The 24,751-nt window shown below is 50.8% G+C and overlaps 1 protein-coding gene across 5 annotated transcripts in view; it reads left to right on the forward strand.

Moving 5' to 3' along the window:
- Daam2 (dishevelled associated activator of morphogenesis 2) overlaps window positions 1-24,751 on the forward strand; it is a 113,470-nt gene that overhangs the window by 14,142 nt on the left and 74,577 nt on the right. Inside the window, exon 1 of one of the 5 annotated variants that reach the window (XM_028882497.2) lies at window positions 16,684-16,867. The exons of the other annotated variants lie outside the window; for them this stretch is intronic. The gene's annotated coding sequence lies outside the window, so the exon portion shown is untranslated. Of the gene's footprint in view, window positions 1-16,683; window positions 16,868-24,751 lie in introns of those variants that run through there. 5 annotated transcript variants of the gene reach the window in all.

Below are 24,751 nucleotides of genomic sequence, written 5' to 3' on the forward strand. Positions count from 1 at the left end.
GGTCTTCTCTTCCCAGGCCTTCATGGCTGCTGTGGAGCTCGCTGACAAGTTCCCTGTCTCACAGTGTGCGACGGCAGTTTCTTCTGCTTCTACCGTCTCTCTCTAGGCTTTCCAGTGAAGAAGTGAGTCCAAACTTCTATAAAAACAAAGAAAAATTCTTTTGGCTTTCTGGATCGTGGAAGCGTAGAGTAGCTGTAACATTAACACGGTGCCATGCATTGATAAATGTGTGTGAGGATGCCCAAGCTTACTTGGAATCAGGGAAGTACACAGATTCAAATCACATGGCACATGACTTGAGAGATGGCTCAGTGGCTAAGAACACTCACTGCCCTTGCAGAGGACCATAGTTCAGCTCCCAGCACCCATGTGGTGGCTCATAACTGCCTGGAATTCCAGTGCCAGGGGACCTGTCGTCCTCCTTCAACCTCAGCAGGCACCAGGCACACACATGGTACACTTACACACGTTCAAGGAAAACATTCATAAAATAAAAGAAATACATTAAAAAATTAAAAATCACAAGACACAAGGAGACCCATTCCATACACAGATTTGCTCAAAACTTTGTGTATGTGCACATTGGAGATAGAACCAAAGAGAACTTCTTCCCATGGAAGATGCTATTAAATGGATATAACATTTTATTTTGAAAGGTAATTTGGTTCTCGCTATAAAACTGAGGATGCACTTAGCCTCTAACCCGGCAATTTCGTGTGCCTTTAAGTTTAGAGAAATTTTAATGTTTGTGAAAGAGGAGATGTGTTCAGGGTTATTCCCCACAGCATGGTTTTAAGAACACAAACGTAGTCCGAGTGTCTATCATCCACCCGAAGATAAATAATTTGCTACTAACAGATAATGTGATAGGGTGCAATTTGTTTTTTCAAATGAGGACCTTTGAAAGACATGCTACTGAGCTCACTATTGCTCAATGCAATATTCAGTGCAGGGGGGAAAAAGGAAGTTGCAGAAGCATGTCACTGGCAACCCTTTAACGTTCGTCAAAACAGCATTCTCTCATTGTCAGAGGTTCATGTGGTAAGTGAAGTGTAAAATCACGTCGGAGAATGTATTATTTGCTTTCATAGCCCTGTGACCAAGTAGATATCGGAAATGACTCAAGCAGGGAGAGAAGGTTCGTCCTGGCTCAGGAGACACAGTGTGGTAGGTGGGAAAGTGTGACCACTCACGTGACTCCACTCAGCGTGGTGGAGAGTGAGGCAGCGGCTCCCCAGATCCCAGCAGGTCAGGACGCAGAGGGCCTGGACTCACAACAGAGAGAGACGGCCCCGAAAGCCCTCCTGCCACCTCACTGACCCACTGTGCCATGTAGGTCACCTCCCCAAACAGTGCTGCCAGCCGGGGACCAAGTGTTCAAACTCGTGAGCCTGGGGTGGGGGATGGGGCTCATTCAAACACTAATGGTGAATAATCACAAATGTCAGACAAGTGACAGGTAAGGAGAACCAGGCAAAGGCTGCTTACACCAGTAACATTTTATTTCTTATACTGAATGGTAGGCCACAAATGTTTATTCAGTGTGTTTGTGGTATAAGAATGTGTTTGTGTGTGTGTGTGTATGTGTGTGTGCATGTGTATGTGTGTGCATGTATATGTGTGTGTATGCCTGTGTATATGTGTGTGTGTGCATGTGTATGTGTGTGTATGCCTATATATGTGTATGTGTGTGTGTGTGTGTGCCTCTTTGTGTGTATGTGTCTATGTGTGTAGACAGTTGCCAACTTCAACTGTCTTCCTTGATCCATCACCCTCCACTTTATTTTTTGAGACAGGGTCTCTCACTGAACCCAGCACTCATCATCTTGACTTGGGTGACAAGCCAATTCACTCTGTGGATCCTCCTGCCTCTGTCCCACCCCACCCCCAGCTCTGGGTTATAGAGACACATGGCTGCACCCCACTTTGACAAAGGCATTGGAAATTCCATCTCAGGTCTTCATGCTTTCTTGGAAGTCACTTACAGACTGAGCTGTCTCCCCAGCTCCTGGAGTCCCTGTGCTCAGCATGGGACCTCACAGACAGCTGCCCACTGCTCCAGGCTGCAGAAGTCTCCTCCTTGCCTGGTCTCCGGGAAGCACTCTCCCTACCTGGGGCCTTTGCTTTGTGTACAGCCACGGCTCCGTGCCCGGCCCGGAGTGGCAAAGTGCCCTCCCTTGGGAGCTGTTTGCTTTCTTTGCCTTGACCATGGAGCCAGGCTGGCTTCTCTTCTGGCAGAAGCACAGCAGGTCCAGCTCCTGTGTGCCCCTCACTCCTGCTGACGTTGCTTCTTCCCTGGGATAGAGACTGAGCCCAATCCAAGTTCCACCCCCTGTGTTAGCCTGGGATGCCCCCAGCTGCTTATCTACAGCCTCTGCCTTGGCCCACCTATGACCCTCAGCTCTCAGCTCTGCAGCAGTGAGCCCCAGTCAGTGGGCTGGTGCCTGCTCTGGGGGCTAGAGATGTGGGTGGCTTTTCTGTCTGCATCCTGCTTATTTCTACAACATGTAATTCACCTTAATTAAAAAGATGAAAAGTACATGAAATTTGGGTCTTGTTTGAGCCGATCATGGGAGTACGATTGTTCTAAGAATGGGTATTGTCTCTGAGACTCTAAAACTTCGGATCATATCAGAACACAGTGGACACTCCCCAAAGGACATCACTGATAAGAATATAATGAACAGACCATCTGCAAAGAGGTGAGGAGGACAGAGATGTTGAGGCAAGGAAGGAGGAGCCACAGACAGCCGTTACAGTCCTGTACCTATACGAGATACGTTGAGAAAGAGCATCCCTCATGGCTCCAGCTAGTACAAGACTGCAAATGTGCTTTCTCAACAGGACATGGTCACTGCCAAGCTCAATAACTGGTGGGAATACAGATGGGAAATAACTTCCCTGGGGTCTTTCTCTCTTGACCCTACAGACAGCATGCATGCTTCCTGTGGGTCAAGTCCCTCTGTGCAGGGCCAGGCACCTGGAATGCACATTTGTGGCGAGTGTCCTAGAGGGAGGTAGCGGGTGGATGGAGAGACACAAGTCAGTGTCTGTTTCTAAATACACTGCAGCTCAGAAGACCAGGCGGAGTATGAAGTCCTGTGATTGTGTGTGTGTGTGTGTGTGTGTGTGTGTGTGTGTGTGTGTGTACACATGGGTGTGCATGCATGTGTGTTCATGAGAATGTGTATGTGAGTGCATGGACACGTGTGCTCATGTGCTTTGGAGACCAGAGGACAACCCCAGGTGTTGCTGCTCAAGAGCCTTCTACCCTGTTTCGTGAGGCAGGTTCTCTCACTTGCCTGGAGCTCACTGACTAGGCTGGGCTGGCTGGCCACCAGCTCCAGAGATCTGCCTTTGTCCTGTCCACAGCACTGGGATTCATGCATGCACGGCTGAGTCCAGCTCCCTAACGATGGTCTGAGGTTGAACTTGGGTCTACCCCCTGCAAGTCACACATTTCCCTCATTAGCCACCATCCCGGCCTGAAGATGTCCCTTTTGGTTTACACTGAATAGCTTTGGGACATTTTGCACTAAGGGCTTTGGCTGGCTGGTTTCAAGAAACTTAGATGAGTAAGTCAGGCAGGGGGTAGGTGGGAAAGAGCTCATGCCATGGTTATAGCCTTGCGCTTTGTTCTGTGGTTAAATGGAAGGTGTTCTGAAGCCGAGCCTGGCGGGATCCTGTGGCAGAATGGGCTTGAGTCCTGCTCTGAGGCTTCTCTGAGAGACACTTGTTATGTTGACCTTCATTGCTCTGGAGAATGACCGTGTGGCTTGGAAGACATTTGTGCCAGGCCGGGGCTCAGCTTCCTGGAGTTTCTTCCTTCCTCCTCACTCTTCATCCCCGCCCCCATCTCCTATCCCTCCCACCTCGATTTTGCTTGCCTTCTGTGAAGACAATGATGATCCAGGCTTGGTGACATGTGCTTGTAATCTCAGCACTTGCATGTGGGATGTAAAAGCAGGATATCCTCAGTACAACCGCAGCCTGGTCTACAATTGCCAGTTGGAAGATAGCCTGGGCTACATGAGATTCTTTCTCAAACAAAACAAAACAACAAAATGATTGAGATAAATTTCAGAGAAGTGTCCTGGGCCAAATTCGGGTGGACTGCAGTGGGTGAAAGGTGGCGTGTGCAGACTGGCCGGCCGTGGCCTCAGGCCAGAGAGTGGTGCATTCATCAAGGAGGGAAGAGCATCGGTGACATTTAGCACCAGGGACCCCGTTGATCAGACCGTTGCTTCCTCTCCACAGGTTGAGTCTGGAAGCATTCCAGGCTAACCAAAAGCCAAGCAAACACTGAGGCCCAAAGCTTTGTTGTCCATAACATACACAAACCCATACCTGGAAACCACTTGGGCTCCTGGATCCTGTGTACACGATGCTGTATATGTTGGACTTGGGTTGGATCCTCATGGTTGGGGGATGCCATGACTGTTGGCATCTACCTGTATGAATCTTTGGCTGACAGAGGAACCCAGGGGGCACCATCAATGCCCCATCTGCCTCTGGCTGGCACCCTCAGGCTGCTTACCACACAGGAAGGGAACTAGAGCTTCCACTCTGCAGGTTGCTTCTGGGGACCAATGTTGCCCAAGAACCAGGTTACAGTCAATGAAGCCACTTTCCCAGTCCCTACCTATTCCTCCTTTGCATTCCATCTAGATTCCTCTAAGGGCACCCTCTCCATACCCATGTACAAACCTCTTCCTTGATCCCTATTTGAGGTATCACCGAGTGACTCATGCAGCCACTCTATTTCTCTCTCCAGGGGTCTTCAGTCTTTAGCCTTTCTAGGCCATGCTATTATCTAGAAGTTCATGGTGGAAAACCTTGAAATTGAGATTTTAAATTTTCAATAATATCTCATAATGTTTTAAGGTTATGACTTTTCCTTGGGCCGCATTCATACCTATCTTGGACCACATGTGGCCTTAAATCCTTTTCCTCTGTCCCATTCATGGCCACGGTGTGTTCCTGGGGTGTGGGGCTGGCCCGTCTTTTACTGCGGTCATCACTGTGGGAGTCCCTTCCTCAAGCTCTGTCTGTGTGTGCACTTGTGTGTGTGTGTCACAGCCTGCATGTGGATGGCAGAGGACACCCTTGGGCAACCTTATGTGACTCGGGGTCCCTTGTCTGGGGCTGCACACACTAGGCCAGCTTAGCTTCCCAAGACTCTCAGTCTCCTTCTCCCATCTCTCCACTGAAGTACCGGGATTACAGACGTGTGTGTGCTACCATGTTTGGCTTTAAGTGGGTTCTAGGGATCTGAACTCAGGTTCCTCCTCTTACACTGTAAACGTTTCATCTGCTGAGCCATCTCTCCAGCCTTGTAGGAGTTTCCCACCAGGCCTCAAGCTGAGGCCCTCAGCAGAGAGCCTGCTCCTTTAAGATGTTGATCTGCATTTCTAGTCCAGGAACTCTACGAGGAGGCATGTGTGCTCACGGTGCGTGTGTGTGTGTGTGTGTGTGTGTGTGTGTGTGTGTGTGTGTGTGTGTGTTTCCATCCTGTGGCAGTGGCAGCTGGGGGTATTTATAGCTGGATCCACAGGGCCATTCTCACGTGGCTACAGAAAATGAGAACCTCATGTGGAGTTTGTTTTTCCTCTCGGCCTGCGCCATCCAGCCATCCATCTCCCTTCAAGCCTCCGCTGTAACCAGAACCCCCAGCATGGCTGCCATGCGGAGGTTATGTAAATTCCCACCTCGTGGAAAAGCGCCTGTTCTCTTCAGTCAGGCCACAGGCAAAGTAGGGGGACTGCTGGGGAGAACTTGCGGGTGACCTTGGAGGGCAGCTCCACCCAGCACTGTCCTCCCTGCAGTCTCCCTGGATGAACTTCATGGAATGTGGGTCCTCGGATCACCTCATGTCCCCCAGCATGTGTGAGCCCCTTAGAAAGGAAATGACTTGTTTTGACCTCCAGCTCAAACTCGCTATGTGGCCAAGGATGACCCTGAACTTCTAATCAGTCTTCTTACCTCCGCCTGCTAAGTGCTGGGACTACAGGCAAGCGCCACCATGCCTGCTTTCTGTGGTGCTGGGCCTTGAACCCAGGGCTCTGTGCATGCTAGGGGAGCGCTGAGCCCCAGCCCCAGTCCGATCTGCTTTCATTTTGCTGTGCTTAGTCTGTTCCATTCATATTTTGCCTTTTCCATCAGACTAAAGACCCTCCCCAATATGCTCTGTTTTCCTGGGTCACTAGGGCTTCTGGGGGTGGGGGCAGGAGTCTCTTAGGCTCCCCTTTCTCCAGGACAGTTTCAGAACCCCCAGAGCTCTCCATTCCTGCTACATGCTCTATCTGTTCACTAGGAAGCCAGATGCTTTAAGCTGAGCATCTTTATGCTGAAGACCCTGGGGACCCAGGGTCTCTACAGTTTCCCCCAGGAGCTTCAACCTGCACATCCATGCTATGTATCTAATTAGGCACGTGAGGAGCAGAGGGTGGGGCATGGGGTAGAGTGGCTGAGCACAGGTAGAGGACCTAGACAGCTTAAGAAGAAGAAAGCGTCTGTTTGGCTGTCCTGCCCAGGGGCTATACCCCTTGCCTGTGCCACGCTGGTCCTCAGTGCCTATGTCAAGGGTCCTAAGGACTTCCATTCTGGAATCCCCCAGTAGCAGCCACCATTCTTCAGAAGCCACTCTGTGCAGATGCTGAGCAGGGCCCTTGCTCATCTTGGCACACCTCCTGCTACAGCTCTCTGGTGGCTGTGCACCCCTTTTACAGAAGAGGAAACTGGGGTCCTGAGAGTGTAAATGAGTTGCCTGGAGTCGAGTAACCTACAGCCCAGCAGGAACTTTAGACACGGTGGGCCTGACCCCAGGACCTCCAGAGGTCCCAACATCTCCAGTTGTGATGAACTTGACCTCCAGCCACCTGGCTTCTCCTTATCATTCTGCCAGGCAACTTCTGAGTGTCAGGAGCGGATCAGCTAGTAACCCGAACTGTCTCCCCCTGCCACCCTCCATGCTGCCTCCAACCCCTTCTCCTTTTCCTGCCTCCAACCCCGCCCCCCCACTGTTGTGAGCCCCAAGGGTTTGCAGAACAAGAGCAGAACCAGTCAGTCATTAATCTTTGTCCTGCTTCCAAGAATCTCAGCTACACAAGAATTCCTCCTTGAGCAGCCAGGCATTCTTGGGGAGCAAGTGTGTCACCAAGACAGCGAGAGAGGCTCAACTCTGGGAAGCAGCGCTGGTCCAGGCCAGGAAAATAACGCGGACTTTAGAGCCAGAAGGAAGTGGATTGGCTCTTCCCGAAGCCCCCTCTCCAACTGCCCACCCCCTCTCTAACCACAACCGGGAACTAGCCTTCCCAGGTCATCTGAGGGCACTAACGAACCCAGTGGCATTTCCTTCTGGAATGGAGAAGCATCTTGTAGCAAAACTGTTGTGTGGGTGTGTATATGCACGTGTGTGTCCGTGCACTGTGTGTTTACACAGTTCTGTTTACATCCGGGTCCTTTTCTGTGCAGTTCCTCATGGTATGAATGACTCATTGCGTGCCGAAGTCTGTGAATGATTTGGGGTGGCTTGAAACCCCGAGAGTGAAAGTAGGTAGTGATCCCAGGCTGCCCTTCTGAGGAGAGGAAGCCTTTTCTCTCACATCCCTGCAGCTCAGGTTATGATATGATGAGGTAAACTGAGACCAAAGGCTCCCAGGACAGGTCCAGTGCAGCCTCCTAAATGCATCCATGAGTCAAAAAAGAGGATGAGCGCGAACAGGAAGCAGGGTGGGAGCAGAGTGGCGAAAAGCTTTGGGAGAGTATGAGAGTTTCGTTAAAGGCACCGTTCCCTCTTGATTATAAAAGGCAAAACTCAGGCCTTCGAGATGGCCCAGTGGGTAAAGGTGCTTGCTGCTAAGCCTGAGGAGAGAACGGACTCTTGCGATTGCCCTCTCGCCCTGACTCCTGCACTGTTGTGAAAAATATCTAGAAGCTGATAAGAGCAGAAGGAGCCTGCACGCCTGTCGTCCTCGGGACTGGAAGGGTCTACACACTTTTCGTTCCTCCTCATCAGACCACGCGGCCTAACAGGAGGCAAGTGACCCCTCCAGCCCTTGCTCTCTCCCATCGATGGGCAATCAAGAAAATGCTCCACAGACGTTCCGCAGGCCGATCTGATGGAGGCAGTTCCTCAGCTGAGGCTCCCTCTTCTCGGGTGACTCCAGCTTGTGTCAAGTCGACAAAGCTAAGCAGACACGCATCCCTCGCATCGGCGTGGAGATGTGCTTTCACCTTTAATGACGGTCAAAATTACATGCGTGTGAAAAGAATCATTTATTTATTTATTTAGTGTGTGTGCGCATGTCTGTGTGGGGTTGGGGTGGGGCACATATGTGGGGGTCAGAGGACAACTTTGTGGGGTCATTCTCTCTTCCTACCTTTATATGAGTTCTGAGGATCTCACTCAGGCTGTCAGGCTAACACCATCACGTGGCAAGAGCCTTTTCTTTCCAAGCTATCTCTCAGCAAACCCCCAAGAATTGTTTTAAAGTAAAATGTCCATATCTTTAATTATCAGTAAATGTTTGGTTGGTGTACCTGTTTCATACACTCATAAACCCAGGGTCATGTAAAAATTTCTCAGGCAAAAGAGGTATAAAGCGTGTATACAGAGTTTAAGAAGCCCTGTAATATGAAGCTGGGTCATCCCAGTGCACTGTGGTCCCCCAAGTGAGGGAGCTGCAAGCTGAGCCCTGCTGCCTGGAGTGTGTACGGGGCATGTTGGAGGATGTAGTAACACCACTGTTACTTCTCACCACATGGCTCTCCTTCCAGGAAGTCTCCGTGGTTGGGTCCTGGGTGGTAACCCTCTCTCTTCCCCTTCTATCCTTCTCATATTAGCTGGTGCTAGTCAGAGCCACTCAGTAGCTCAGAGTGGGACCTGCTGTCACTCAAGGAGACTTGTCTTAGAATTAGTCAGTTGAATCCTGTCCCCCTGACTTCAAGCAGGGGACAGCAGTTCCCCAGATGTGGGTATTTTAGGGACAGGATCACTAGAGAACTTAGTAAAATTGCCAGCTCTTGGGCCTGCCCCCAATCCCTGCAAGCAGCTGGGGAAAGCCTGGCAGCTTGAGTACCAACAGGCTCCTGGAGAGTCAGGGTACACATGGAAGTCTGAGTCACTGTGCTTGAGATCCCACAGTAAAAGGGGGCAGATGATACTTTTCTTTTCCTATCCAGCTCTGGGTTCTCATCTCCATCAAGCTAAGAGTTTTAAGTGGCTGGGGAGACGGTTCAGGGGTCAGACCTCCTGGGTTTTAATTCTTCTCTATGTGCCACCATTGTGCAGGTGTTTCTCTTCCAGACCACTTGTCCCCAGTACAGGGTGGTTCTCTGTAGTACATCTGTATGTTCAAGGAGGTGTGCATGCTAAGTAGTTTAATGGTGCCCAACACACAGTCAGCCCACAGTAAATGTCAGAACTATTAATTGTTCTATGCAAAACATCTCTTTCTGCAATACAGTGGAATTTAAGCTCCAGTTCCTGACTTACACACACACACACACACACACACACACACACACACACACACACAATGTGCCCACGAGGTTTTGAACATGGCTAACTTCTCAGTGGTTTGGGAGAGAGACTGACAGTGTTTATGTTATAACAGTGCAAACAATTTGAAAGAGAATACTAGACATCTTTATTCTAAAAGAGATGATTTTGGCCAAAAGGCATGGCATTCAGCCCTCTCCCTCCCTTCCTTCGGTGCTCACCAGCGACTCCACAAACAAGCCCCTCTGTTTGTCACACTGAGAGCGAGGGTCTCTTTGTTCCCAGCTCAACTCCTAAAGCATGCTTCTCTTCACTTGGCAAACCTAAAGACAACTTCTAAGGAACGGACCCACAGCTCTGCTCTGGTTGTTCCTAGAGAAGAGAGGACAGCATCCATGACATTTAGTCCCTACTGTTACAGACCACACTGTTCTGCATAATGCTCTCCAGGATGGTTAGTTCTGGTGTGTCTCTGTCTTTATGTGTATACATATTTTCCCACGAAGGATATCATTTTCTGAATGTTCTTCTAACCTTTGCATCCTTGTAAACCAGGCTTTAGGACTGGGAGATAGCTCCGTTGCTGAAGAGCTTGCTATGCAAACAGGAGCCCCCAAATTTGATCCTTAGCACTCCCACACCCCCTGAATGTGGTGCTGTATGCTTGTGAGCCAAGCTCTGGGAAGGCAAAGACAGGCGGATCCTGCAGGCTCACTGGCCTGCCAGCCCAGCCTAGTCACAGGGTCCCAGTGAGAGACCCTGTCTCAAGCACAAGGCAAATGGACGTGGGAGAGCAACACCAGGACATTGATCACTGGCTTCCACATGCGTGTACACACACACACACACACACACACACACACACACACACACACACAAATGTAAACTGGGATTTATTTTCAGAGATTTTATCTTGGGCCAGATAATTTTTGTAGTGTACGCATGGTAGGGTGAGGAGCTGTCCCTGTAAAGTAACTAGTAGCATCTCTATCTTGTATGCCAGAGATTATCGAGCACTCTGTAGCTGTGACAGTTTAAAACATCTCCAGACACTGACCAGTGTCCACAGGGAGTGTGTATGTAGGGATGGGGAGGGGAATGCAATAAGGAAGCACTCCCAGCTGGAAGCCATGGCAAGTTAAATTCTTCCCATAATAAATGGGGCCCAAGGCATCTTGTGCTGCCCCAGAGTTTATCTCTGCAGTGTGTTTAAGATTAGGGGACAGGATGTATCCACTGATAAGAAAGATATAGGGTGGCTGCTGTCTCTGGGTCACCCTTCACTTCCAAGAAGCAGCCTTCGTGTTGGGTGGATGTACTCCCCACAAGGCTCCACACTCAAGCCCTCTGCAGACGGTCTGCACTGTGTCCAGATCCCTCTCTGGTCCTCTTGACCCTCCTCATGCAGCAAGAAATCTCTCAGGGAGATTTCTTTGGTTTGGGCTTATAAATATTCATCAGCTCATTTCGAGTACCAAGTATTTTTTTTTTAACCATGTTTAGCATTCTTGTCCGAGTGGAAAGTTTTGTTCTTTGGAAAGCTTCTCATTCCAGACCCAGGTCAGAGTCCCCAGCAGAACTCAGAGAATGTCCTAGGGACATTTCACCATTGAGATTATCCTTGGTGGCCTTGACACAACTGTGTTTGGATTCTGGGCCAAGACTCCCAGGCCTACAAGACAGACAGAGAGGGAGGCTGTGCAGCTAGAGGAAGGGCTGTGGCCTCCAAGATCAAAACCCTTTTATGGAGGACTGGACAGATGGCTCAGTGGTTAGGAGTACTTGCTGGTTTTCCAGAGGACCTGAGTTCAGTTCTCAGTACCCACATTGGGTGGCTCACAACTGTCTGCAACTCCAGCTCCAGAGAATCTGACACTGTTTTGAGCCTCATGGATTTCTGTTTACACACAACACACAGACATACACTGTGGTTACTTATGTTCTTGGATGTCTCTCTACACACTGTCACATCTCAATAAGACAACCAGCCTGCCAGTCAGTGTAAGGTTGGTTGTGCTTGGTAGCATGCTATCCCCACATCCCAGTGACTTTAAGCAACAGACATCTATTTCTCACTCCTACTATGTGTCTTCTGTGGATCGACAACAGGGCTCTGGTCAGGTTACTCACTTAGGAACCAAGGTTGCTTAAACAGGAGTCCCTTTAAAAGTGGATAATGGATGTGCCCATGGAAATGACAACCTGGCCTGACCTACCTATAAATGGAGACCAGGGAAGCCTGGCTAGCCCTTCAAGACCATTTGGGCAAACACAACCTCTAAAGGGCAGAGGTACAAGGTTCTCAAATGCTATGTTCCCTGGACACAGTGCCGACTGTCTGCAGAGGGCTTGTGAAAAGTACATCCACCCAACACTGAGGCCATGGGAGTACATCCACCCAACACTGAGGCCATGGGAGTACATCCACCCAACACGGAGGCCGTGGGAGTACATCCACCCAACACGGAGGCCATGGGAGTACCTCCACCCAACACGGAGGCCGTGGGGAGTATATCCACCCAACATGGAGGCCGTGGGGAGTACATCCACCCAACACGGAGGCCGTGGGAGTACATCCACCCAACACGGAGGACGTGGGGAGTATATCCACCCAACATGGAGGCCGTGGGAGTACATCCACCCAACACGGAGGACGTGGGGAGTACATCCACCCAACACGGAGGCCGTGGGAGTACATCCACCCAACATGGAGGCCGTGGGGAGTATATTCACCCAACACAGAGGCTGCTCTTGGAAGTCAGGAGTGACCCAGAGACAGCAGGCACCCTATATCTTTTGACATTTCTGACTCCCTGTCAGGACACCTGCTGTGATGTGTGACCAGGTACTGTAAGATCACAGATGCCCCCACGGAATAATAACAAGTATAATATGCTGCCCTGATCTACAAGTATGTTTGGTGCTAAGTGCCCAGGAGAGAAAAGTGAACAGACACTTTTCATTTTCATTTTCATTTCAATTAAAAAATCTCTATGTCTCTGAGGACTGTTGTGTTAGTCAGGCTTCTCCTGAAGAGTGGGAGCAATAGAATCTGCTGTTGACCCATCTGCCTAGATTTACTTAATGGAATCAACCTACACAATGGCAGCAGACTAGAGACCCATAGCTGGGCCCATGTTGAAGCTCATGTATGAAGGCAGTTTGGATGTAGACCTTAGCCTTTTCCCTCTAAGTCTTCTAAAAATTTGTATTTGTTTTAAAATTGTGTGTGTGTCTGTGTGTGTGTGTGTGTGTGTGTGTGTAAAACTGTCTGTGGAAGCTAGAAGGCAGCATTGGATAGCCTAGACCTGGAGTAGTTGTGAGCTGCCTGACCTGGGTGCTGGAAACCAAACTCAGGTCCTCTGAACGAACAGCGTGCACTCCAAACCTGAGCCGTCTCTCCTTCTCCTTGCCCAAGTCTTTTCGCTACTCAGAAAGATCTACAGGCACCATGGAGGGTAACCTGCTTTATTCCAAGTCTGCAGACTAGAATGCTGATCCTATGTAAAAGTCCCCTCAGCAACATCTGGACTGGTGTTTGACCCGGATCTGGCCCCATGTATAACCAGACTGACACACAACATTAACCATCACAACTTCCAATTTCTACTCAGTTTATGGGGCAGGGTTAGTGATATGTCTGGACTCAGATACAGATAGTCAGGAAGTTCCATCAGCTACGTGCCTGGACCAAGGGTATCTGACTAAGCACCAATAACCAGCACAAACAACTGTGAATAATTTTATCTGGGGATGAAAGGAAGCATCCACTGTGGCCTTCCATGGTATTCCCATTTCAGCACTTTCTGCTAAGCCAGCGTGGAAATCGGCATGGACTCAGATCCCATGTGCCCACCTCTTAGGGAGGGGCATGTAAAGGAACGTGTGAGGATGTGGCCTGGCCTCCTGAGGGACTAAACACAAATACTGCTGTTGGAACCTTCCTCTGCTTTCTATTTGTTCTGTGTATTTGCACATGTGTATGTGCTATGTGTGCACACACATTTCACATGCCGGTGGGGGCCAGAGATTAATGTCAGGTGTCTTCCTCAATTGCTGTCCCACTTATTTTTGTGAGACAGAGTCTTGCAGTGAACCTGGAGCTCAGTCATTCAGCTAGACTAACCAGCCAGAGAACTCTAGGGGATCCTCCTGTCTCTGCCTCCTTAGCACTGGGATTACAGGCACAGCTGCCTTGTGGGCTTAAATGTGGGTCCTGGGGATTTGAACTCAGGTCCTAATGCTTGTGGGGCAAACACTTTACTTACTAGTCTGTATCCCTAGTCCTGACTTTGCTCTTTATTTTATTCCACATTCTCTCCATTTGATGCTGCATTTGGAAATTGTACCATTTCTGCCACTGAAGAATGTCCTGCAAATGCGTGGGGTTCTGTGACTCCCTTATGGTGTCATCACACGCAATTGTCTCTTCTCAGATTCAGGGGGCAGCTGTCACTTTGCCACCATCTCACTCTGAGTTTCTGACAAGTCCCTTCCCAGTATGGGCTTTTGTTTTCCGGGCTTGCTGGAGTGTGGCTGATGCAGTGCATCATGGGAGTTTTTTCTGGCCCTAGCATTTTGTGTGTCTTTGATCTATACCCTCTCACAGTGACAATGCTATGCATGACTGCCTGGTTGGGTCCAGCCTAAGTTTGGTGACAGAGTTTTTCTCCAGGAAGCTTGAAGGATCATCCTGGGCCCTGCAGCAGGCACTAGCAAAGAGACTGTGAGCTGCGTACCAGCTGGAAAGCATCACTGAGCCTGATGCTCTCCTGCCTGGCTGGAGAGGAGCTGAGGGCTGAGCTGGGGAGGCATGTAGAGCGCAGGGGCCAGGGATCAGAACAGCCTGGTCTAGCTGAAAACAAGGCAGAGAGCCTGGCCAGGTCTTTGAAGCTAAACCAAAGAGTAGAGTTGCAGGAACCTCAAACACTGTCCACCCTGCATTTATATCTGATCATTCCATTGCCCACCTAGGCTGCCTATTAGAAAGTCCAAAATAGAAGCTATATGAGCAAGTACTGAAAACACACACACACACACACACACACACACACACACACACACACCACACTCAAACAATATTATATTATTATTATTATTATTATTATTACCATCATGTTTGCCTTATGCCACAAAATGCCTGGTGCTAGATGTCTGGAATAGAAGACTGTAGGGGCATGAAATTAATTAGACTCTAGAGTGATGTCAGACTTAACAGCAAACTCTGGATGGTGTCCTCATCAGTTCAAGTCGCTCTAATAAATTGCCTGGGTGGTGACCCTAACAAACATGCATTTTCACTTTCTGGAAACGGGAAGTGCAAGAGGAAGGACCTGCAGATGTGATATCTGGTGAGGGCTGGCCTCCCAGTTCATGGGCAGCTGTCTTCATACTGTGCCCCCATGTGGTGTAAGGGGTGCAGTAGCTCTCTGAGATCTCTTTTATAGGGACATTAAGTTCATTTGTGACACTCTACCTTTGAGACCTAACTACCTCCAAAGGCCTTACCTCTGAGTTACATCACATTGTGAACTAAGCTGAATCCTAGGGAGCCACGGACATTCAGCCCACAGGACAGGGCAAACCCTGGAGATCAGAGAAGGGAGCAGCTGGTTCCTGTGGCAGGCAGGAAGCTATCACGGGAAGGATGATGCAGCCTGGTTCTGAAAGTTACCCAGGTCCTTTAAGGAAGAGGACTGGGTAACCCCGGCAGGCTCGTCGTGGACTTCTCTGCTCCTCTGATCGGGTTGCAGGGTGGATGTGAAGGGCAAACGGGGAGCATGGGCAGCTGCGCATGAGGTGTTGATCAAATTGTGAAGGGCCTCAAATAACATACAGAAATGAGTAAGTTTAATTTTTTTAAATAAAAGCTTTTTATTTCTATTTTGTCTGAAAGAAAACACACTTGTTTTAAATTTATTTAAAACCTGCCTCTAGGGGTTGAGAGATATGTCGCCTTGGGTTAAGAGTGTTTGCTGTTCTTGCAGAGGACCTACATTTGGTTTACAGCACCCATGTTGGGCAGCTCATAGACACCTAGAACTCGAGTTCTGAGGGATCAGGTACCCTCTTCTGGCCTCTGTGGGAACTGCACTCACACCTATGTAGGGTGTGGGGGAGATCCTGCTGATCTGCACTTTCCTTTCTCTTAGGATTTACATGCTGACTGCTTTATCTCCTCTGTCTAATCTCAGGGTTGTTTGAGATATTTGTATAGGAGATATGAAGTGAAACCTTGCGTTTTTTTTTTTTGTCTTTATAAAGAATAACTGCCCCTTATTGAATGTAGATAATACAGAATGTTATGAAGAAGGGGGGGCGGGGACCTAAAACAAAATAAAGCCAGTTCTACTTCCCATACAAGGTGGATATGTGTACAGAAGGTTGGGGATGTTTTCTTCCGGTGGGCATTGGAAAGCAGGCCTTTATGTTGAAGGTCAGCTGTGCTGAGGCTTGAACCAATCCTGCAGTCTAAAGATGGACTCCAGAGGCTGCCTTGGGCTCTTCCGAGAAGGCTGAGACTGATCCCATGCAAATTAATGTGGACTGTGCCACGTTATCCAGGACACAGCAGTTTACTCTCCCAGGCCCTGGCTTCCGAGTCTGTGAAGTGGGAGCCCCAGCCCCAGGGTCTGGAGTGACCTTCAGCTCCATCCTCACTTCCTTAGACGCTGCTCAGTGAGCTGCACTTGTTCTGGGGTATCACGCCGCCCTCTGGGGGGCTCCAGCCCTGCACTAAAGCTGCCCTGACAAGGAGACCCTTCCTCCTCATGCCGCCTGTGACTGCAGGGGGGAGAAGCTGGTCACCCCAGGGCCAGGCTCCTGCTCAGTGGGTGCTGGCGCTTCCCCAGAACCTTCCCCTAGAGAATGTTGTCTCTCTTCCTCGATCTTTCGCTCCTTCCCTCCTCTTTTCTTCCTCCCTCCTTCACCCCTCTTTTCCTTGAGGTTCCTTCTCTTTTATTTCTTTCCCCCTCCCTCCCTCTTCTCCCTCCCTCCCTCCCTCCCTCCCTCCCTCCCTTCCTTCCTTGTGCCTTGCCCACACAGACTGTCTGAGGAAGACTGTCTCTTTAAGAAAGGCAGTTGTATCCTATGCACTCTGGGACTCTGACAGGCAGCCCTGCCTCTCCTGCTGGGTACTTCTGGGCAGCAACCTGGACCCTCCAGGCCTCAAATTGAGTCCAGAACCTCTAGAGGAAAGGGTCATTTCCAATGGTGTGCGCACCCCCAGGGGTCTGTGCCCACAGGCCTTCCCTGACTGGAGTTCCTCAGTAGTTGGGCTCTGGCTTCGGGCCAGAAGAGGCTCATTGGTGAGGATTAAGATCAGGAGCTGGGAAAAGAAAGTTGGAGAATCGCTGGATGCGTTTGGTGAGTGTGAATGAAGTTTGTTACCTCCTGTTCCTCAGTCTGTGAAGTTTTAGAGTACTGGTCTGGAGCTAAGTTGTAGTACTCCTTGACGGGCAGGTGTGAGGAGAAAGGTGGGGGCTGGGATTCCCCACCTTGTGGGGTACCCCTCAACACTCCTCGTGGTTGTTGTCATTCTTGAGGCAGGAAGCTGAAGGCTGCCCTCTGGATAAAGCTAGAACCGCATCTGAGGATTGGTGATGAGGAGGGTCAGAGGACAGCCTTCCTCCTTCAACACAAAGTGTGGCCAGGAAGGGCCTCAGGCTGTCTGTGGAAACGCCCAAAGGGATGTCATCTGCAGCCCCTGAGAGAAGTGCATAACCTTGTGGGTCCATCTCAGCAGGGGATTCAGACCAAGTCCTCTTCCTCCTGGGCAAGGGGACAGACCAGGCTTGCTCCCAAAGTCCATGCTGTTCCCTTAGAGTGGGGAAAGCTGCCCATGAGCTGCAGCAGCAGGCATTGCCATAGTGGGAGGTGGCAAGTCTGCCAAGGGCAGGGAAGAATGGGCAGTCTGTTAGTGCCGAAGCCTGGGAACATGGCCTCGAGGGGAGGCCCAGGTCGCCAGAGCTGGCATGAGAACACATGGACAAAAGGTCCAGGTCCATGCTGGGAGGATGGGACTGCGTCAGCATCCCACAGAGCAGGGGAAATGGTCCTCCAACCCCATGTCCTGGGGCAGGAGCACAGGTGCAGCTGACCTCAAAAGCCTAGGCACACCTGTGCGTGCATGCACGTGGAAGCCTGGGGCCCCCAGGGGACAAGGCTGAACACAGCAGCAGCTTCTGGTCCTCCAAGGCCAGGGCTTCTCCTTCAGGGAAACCCTTCACTGGATTCTAAGTTCTTTGGGCCAGGGTCTGAACGGGGGATTGGCTGAAACAGAAGATGCCAGGAAACAGTCTAGAGGCTGTGAAGATCTGGGGAGCTGTGTGTGTGTGTGTGTGTGTGTGTGTGTGTGTGTGTGTGTGTGTGGTGGGGGGGAAGGCCATCCCCAGAGTCCATCCCTGCAGAGTCATAGTGACCAGTACCATTCACTGTGTGCTTCGAAGGCACAGGTCACTGTGGCAAAGCCTTATCTGCTCATTGAATGCTATAGGAATTTGTGTGCGTGTGTGCGTGCGTGCGTGCATGTGTGTGCATCTGTGTTCAGGTGCACATGTGCATACATGCATGTGGAGGCCAGAGGACAACCCCAGATGTTTCTCAGGCTCCATCTACATTATTTATTGAGATACGGTGTCTCTCTGGCCTGGGGCTTGCTGATTACGAAAGATTGACTGATGACCAAATCTCAGGGGTCCTCTGTCTCCAGAGGTTCTCTGGCCCTGGGATTGTAAGAATCTTCTGCACTGACCTTTTGGGTGAGGGTTCTGGGGATCACACGAGTTGATGACAAGTGAGTGCTTTACCAACCAGGTTATCCTCCAGCCCCTACCCAAAGAAATCACCTGAGTCATGAACAGTTTTGTGGATTTTACAGAAACTGGAGCTCAGAGGTTGAATATCATGCACCCTCAGAGTTGGAAACTCACAAATGAGACTTGGATGTCTTCATCCATCCATTTCCTCATCTATCCATTTCCTCATCTATCCATTCCCTCATTCATCTCTCCCTCGCCCATCCTTCACTCACCCATCCATCCCCTCACCCATCCTTCCCTCACCCATCCATTCCCTCACCCATCCATTCCCTCACCCATCCATTCCCTCACCCATCCATTCCCTTATCCATCCATCCCCTCACCCATCCCTCCCCTCACCCATCCCTCCCCTCACCCACCCATTCCCTCGCCCATCCCTCCCCTCACCCATCCATTCCCTCACCCATCCATTCCCTCATCCATCCCTCCCCTCACCCATCCATCCCCTCACCCACCCATTCCCTCGCCCATCCCTCCCCTCACCCATCCATCCCCTCACTCACCCATCCATCCCCTCATCCACCCATTCCCCTCACCCACCCATTCCCTCATCCATCCATTCCCTCATCCATCCATCCCCTCACCCACCCATTCCCTCATCCATCTATCCCCTCACCCATCCATTCCCTCATCCACCCATCCCCCTCACCCACTCATCCCATTCCTTTCTTTAACTAAGTTGAACTGATAGCCTTCGTGTGTCAGCCATGTGGCAGTCCCCAAAGGCACAGCTGGGACCAAGGCTGGCAAGGGCTCAGGGCCACTTCACTGCATAGCCTGCATATTGACTGGCACCCAGTCTTCTTCCATAGGCTCAGAGAGCCCTCTGGGAGTGTGAGAATGTTCTTCTCAAGGTCTGAGAAGACTGGGGGAGAATGTTTTCTCCCTTGACAAATTGCTACATTGTTTTCATTTTAATAATTATCTAAAAGTTCTGTATCAGCTGCTGGCTGCCATATAGCCTACTACTGGCATCAGAATTATTTTTTATCCCGGTGTTCAAGTCGGCAATGTGTGGTCTTTCAAAATGAAGTGTTTAACGTCTGGAAGCTTTGTGTCTTACATGAGAGTCTGAATGGGAGCCCAAAGGACCAAAGAGGACTCTGAAAGACTCAGCCATGAGGGATGTTGTACAGTATTCCCCTCCTCTGAGCAGAAGGGACTAGGCTGAGAAGAACAAGGTCTGAAGCCTGTGACCTCCTGCTCTCAGGCTTGGGATGGGCTGAGGTCAGAGACTCAGAAACAAGCAGATTAGGAGAGGTGACCTTGAATTTGGAGCAAGGTGTCATGCTTTGAACACTGCTCCTCCGGCTGCACAAATCTTTGTACCTTCCTGGGTGGGCCTTTGCAGAAGGGACGATATGCTGAGGTTCAGGAGGGGACTGTAGGCCTCCTGGAACACTGGCATCTTCTCAGAGAGCAGCATCCTCCCAGCTTCCACAAATCCCAGCCTCTTCCGGGACCCATGGTGCCAACCTCACAGTAGGCAGCCACGGCTGTGACAAATGTGCCTCTAGGGCTGGCCTGGTTCCTGGACCTTGAGTGGGGCTGGGCACACAGAACCCTCTTTGGGCGGGAGACTTTGCCTGTCCAGGAGGCAGGAAGTTCAGAATTCACCGCTGCTCTTCCTTATCCATTCCTTAGCCGTGGAGAGAGGTGGCTTGTGGCCATGTCCCCTTCTCATGTGTTCTACTTTGTCTGCACTCGCCGGTTTCCACGCTCAGCTGAGCTGGGTTCTCTTGTCCATCCCCCCTCCGGGGATCTGCCAGTGTCTCCTGCAAAGATTCTGAGAATCAAAGGTTCGGCTTTGAGGGGCCCAAGCTTCGTGTCTCCCCACTCTGTCTGCTCTTGGCGCTGAAGAAGCCACAGAGTCTGTAAATAGATCTGTGTGGCAAAGCTCCGGCGAAACTGGGCTTGCAAAGGCAGCCAGGGCCAGATTTGGCTTACAGGCCACAGCAGGCTAGCCCCTGGCCTGGATGGAATCGGCCCCAAGAAGCCCATGGTTAGTTCCCCATGGCACATCTGCTTGGGCCTCCATGAGCTGGGATCCCCAGCCACAGGCTCCTGCTTGTCTTTCCCCTCCTCCACTCCTCCCCTCCCTTCCCCTCCCTCCCCTCCTTTCCCTCCCTCCCCTCCTTTCCCTCCCTCCCTCCCCCTCCCCTCCCCTTTCTTCCCCTCCTTTCCCTTCTCTTCCCCTCCTCTCCCTCCCCTTTCCTTTCTCTCCCTTCCCCTCCCCTCCCCTCCTTTCCCTCTCCTCCCCTCCTTTCCCTTCTCCTCCTCTCCCCTCCCCTCCCCTCCCCTCCTTTCCCTCCCCTCCTTTCCCTTCGCTTCCTCTCCCCTTTCTTCCTCTCCCCTCCGCCCTTCTTCCCCTCTCTCCGCCCTCTTTTCCCTTCTCTTTTTCTTTGCTATCCAGGATCTCATGCAGTCCAGGCAGGACTCAACCTTGCTATGTAGCCAAGGATGACCCTGAACTCCAGATCCTCTTGCCTCTACTCCCAAGTAGTGGGATTACAAGGTTGCCGCCGCCACACTCTGGTTTTGTCTGTGCTGAGACCAAACACCAGTCTCTCTCCTGCTAGGCAAGCAGTCTACCAGCTAGACTGCATCCCCAGCCTCCCACCCACCCATCTTGAAGACTCGCCTGTCTTTCTTGCCTCCTAGCCTTGGCCTGGAACTCCCACCCTTCACCTCTGTCCTACCCAGCACCCACTTTTGACTTTGATCCCTTCTTCAGGTCAGGCATGTCTTCTTCACATCCTGCCTGACCTTCCTCTTCTTAGTCCCCACCAGCACACGGCATCCTCCGCTTTCCTGTGCCTGCTAATTTCGTGCTGACTCTCCAGCAGCTCGATTATGCGGCATCCATCCTCGTGAGTTACCCCTAACTTTATTCCAAGGCTGAGCGTCAATGGAACTTGTCTTATCTGCTGCCCCCTCTCCTCCCAGCTCCATACCCGCCCAGAACATGTTAGAGTAAGCCCTGGCGACCTCTCCTCCTCCCGGAGAGCCCATGCAGCAGAAGGGGGCCTTTGTGGGTCCAGCTGTGCCCAGGATCTCATCACCTGTTGACACTGTGGGCAAATCCATCTCTGCTTTTGTAACCTGAGCTGGCGCCAGCCCCTGCACCCTGAGATCAAGTGTCCCTGTTTGTTTTGACATCCCTTTTGGGGGCCCGGATGATCCAGATTTCAAAGTAACATTTTTTTCTAGCAGCTACTGAAGGCCAGGCCCCTGCCAGCTCCGGGACTCCTGTGTTAGTGTTTTCAGTTAATTAAGAAAACAAACCCTGATTTCTGACCGAGACAGTGCTGCAGATGGAGATGAAGGATCCCCTGGCCATGGCCACGTGCAGGAGAAGATGGCCAGCACCTGCAGGAGGGCGAGCGAGCTGACAGTGGGCACGAGTGAGGCAGAGGGGGCCTGCAGATACCCTCTCAGCAGGAGAAGGTTCCAGAAACTCACAGTGTTGGGAAGAGGCGCCAGGCAGAGTCCAGAGCTCAGCTTCGGCCCTTCCTGCCACATCCAGGACGCATCTGGACTTGATGCTGGTGGCAGTAGGCTACTTGGAGGATAACAGGGAGGGACAAGAACTGTCCCCAAGCCTGGTTGTCCTCACCACCTGCAGTTAGAGCACAGTGGAGAAAGATGACCTCCGGTGGCTTTGGAGTCCCAGGTTACTGACCTGCCCTTGTGGAAGGGGAGCCCTGCGCAGGGATATCGCTCTCCTGTCAGGGCCATAGTTCATGATTAAAGAGTTCAGTATGCTGTGGTAGAAGGAACCAAGCTGCGTCTGGAGGGCACTTTCCTGAGCTGAGCTGGGCACTCAGCGCCCACACCTTCCCTACCACCTGCTCTCACATTCTGTGCTGCTGGGGAAGGCATGTGGACTCTTAGCCTCAAAAAGGAAATTTGAGACAAAGATCAGAAGTTGTGATTAGTTCTGGGCTACTAGAGAATGTCTTCTAAGCCAGCCGGTGCTGGTGCACGCCTTTAATCCCAGTACTCGGGAGGCAGAGGCAGGTGAATCTGTGAGTTCGAGGCCAGCCTGGGCTACAGAGTGAGTTCCAGGAAAGGCGCAAAGCTACCCAGAGAAACCCTGTCTCAAAAAGAAAGAAAGAAAGAAAGAAAGAAAGAAAGAAAGAAAGAAAGAAAGAAAGAAAGAAAGAAAGAAAGAAAGAAAGAAAGAAAGAAAGAAATAGAAAGAGAGAATATCTTCTGAAGAGAGAGGCAGCAGCATTACCTGGGGCCGTAGCTGGGTTCATGACACTCAAGGAAAACTTTCTAGAGAATCTTGAATAAGAATTAGGGGAAATTTAAAATTTGTTTTGGAGACAGTCTCACTCTGTAGCCCAGGCTAGCCTGGAACTCTCTATATAACCAAGATGTCCCTTTCTGATCTCCCAGTGCTGCGATGGCAGGCACAGGCCTCCACGTGCAGTCTATGTGGTACTGGGGAGCAAACCTCAAACTTAGTGCATGCTAGGCATGCACTCTACCCACTGAGCTATATCCGCAGTCTGTAAATTCTGGCTTTTCAGACATGCTCTGATGCTGTAGCCAGGCTGGCCTGGAACTCATAGTCACTCTCCCGCTTCAGCTTCCAAGTGCTGGATGGCAAGCAGGAGCTGGCACACCTGGCTTGCATTTTTCTGTTTGAATTGCATTTTTGCAATTGTTTCCACTGTGCGTGCCGCATCTCTAGAAGAAGCTAGAGGAAACCAAGAACCATCCAGAACTTGTTCAGGACTGCTGCCACTCAGGAGAGGAGTGTGACGCTGAGACGTGGAGGGTGTGCCAAGAGTTTGCTGAGGGTCCTGGGACAAGTGATGTACCTGTGGAGCTTCTGCTTTGCCTGCTTGCCTTGTGGACTAGACAACGACAGGCATCTTCTTTCTTGGCATCCCAGGGCTCTCAGCAGTAAGGGTGGGAGGTCATGTCAGAGAAAGGAAGAGTCCACACAGAAGGTGAGAATGGGATTCTAAGAGGGAAGGCGAGGCCCTCGGGAGCCTTTTCCGGAGTCAGTTGTTCGGGGCTGGGTTTGTAGAGTGACAGTGGGTGCTGGAGAAGACAGTAGCACCCACACCTCTGCTCCCTCTGTGGGGTCTATCTTAGCTGCTTTTCTGTTGTTGTGACAAAACACCACAGCCAAAGGAACGAGTAAGAGAAAGCGTTTGATTTGGGGTTTGTGATTTTAGAGGGTTAGAGTCCATGACCATCATGGTGAGGAGCAGGGCAGCAGGCAGGCGGGCGCGGTGCTGGAGAAGGAGCTGAGTCCTTACGTCAGATTCACAAGCACATGTCAGAGAGAGAGAGACAGACAGACAGAGAGAGAGAGACAGAGAGAGACAGAGAGAGACAGAGAGCGAGCGAGCTAATTGGGAACAGTGAGGACTTTTGAAACCTCAGAGCCCACTCCCAGTGATGCCCCTCCTCCAGCAAGGCCACATCTACTCCTTCCTAGCAGCTGCATCGATTGAGTACCAGGTAGTCAGACACGAGCCTGTGAGGGCCATGCTCGTCCACACCACCACAGGCTCTGTGGAAGTGCTCCTGGGCTCCAGAGCCAGGGGCAAGGTCATTGAGGTTCCAACGTCTGGGCTCTTCTCTCTCCATGTGAAGTTGACCTGTTCTCCCCTTGACATTTTCTATCTGAACATAAATTCTTTTAATGGGAAATCTAGAAAAATCCCAGACCCTGCTTCAGAGTCTCAGAAGAGGAAACTCCATGCTGACTTTTCAGCCTCTGCACACTGGCTGCCCAGGTCCTGCATGCTTCGCTGTGCGCGTTCTTAACCCTTGCCCCTCCAGCTACCCACAGATCCACACCTGAGGAATACACAGCCACGCTTCAGACTCCATACAGTGTCCCCATGGTTACAAAGTCCCCTCTAGCCCTTGTTTCTTTCAGGTAGCTCAGGTGACCCTTCAGCTCTAATTCTCCAGAGATGTTGACCCCCTGATGGGACACTTAGCACAGTTTAAAAAGCATGTTCTTCCTGACTCCCATCAACCTGCTCACTCCCACAAGTCGAGGATCTGGTTTAATGTTGCATCCTTCACCCATCTCAGCCTGATTAGGCCTTTCTAACAGAGCATCCCAGACTGCGTGATCTATGAGCAGCTAGTCCGTTTCTCATTCTTCTTCAGCCTAAATTCAAGACAAAGTCCCTAACTGGGAAATTCCCATGAGAGCGTCTCTCTCCAATGTGGTACCTTACTTGCTGTGTCCTTCAGAGAAGTGAGTGAGGGCTATATCCTCACACAGTAGAAGGGACAGAACCTACAGGGGTCTTTTTCTTCCTTTTCAAGACATTCATATAATATAATATATTATATGAGGATCAAGCCACTTGCCCCAAAGCCACCACATGTTAAATACACCATGTGATGAAGATTCGTTTGTGTGTGTGTCGATGTGCGATGTGTAGTG

The sequence above is a fragment of the Peromyscus leucopus genome, chromosome 16_21, assembly GCF_004664715.2.
Source record: "Peromyscus leucopus breed LL Stock chromosome 16_21, UCI_PerLeu_2.1, whole genome shotgun sequence".
Classification (NCBI taxonomy): Eukaryota; Metazoa; Chordata; class Mammalia; order Rodentia; family Cricetidae; genus Peromyscus; species Peromyscus leucopus.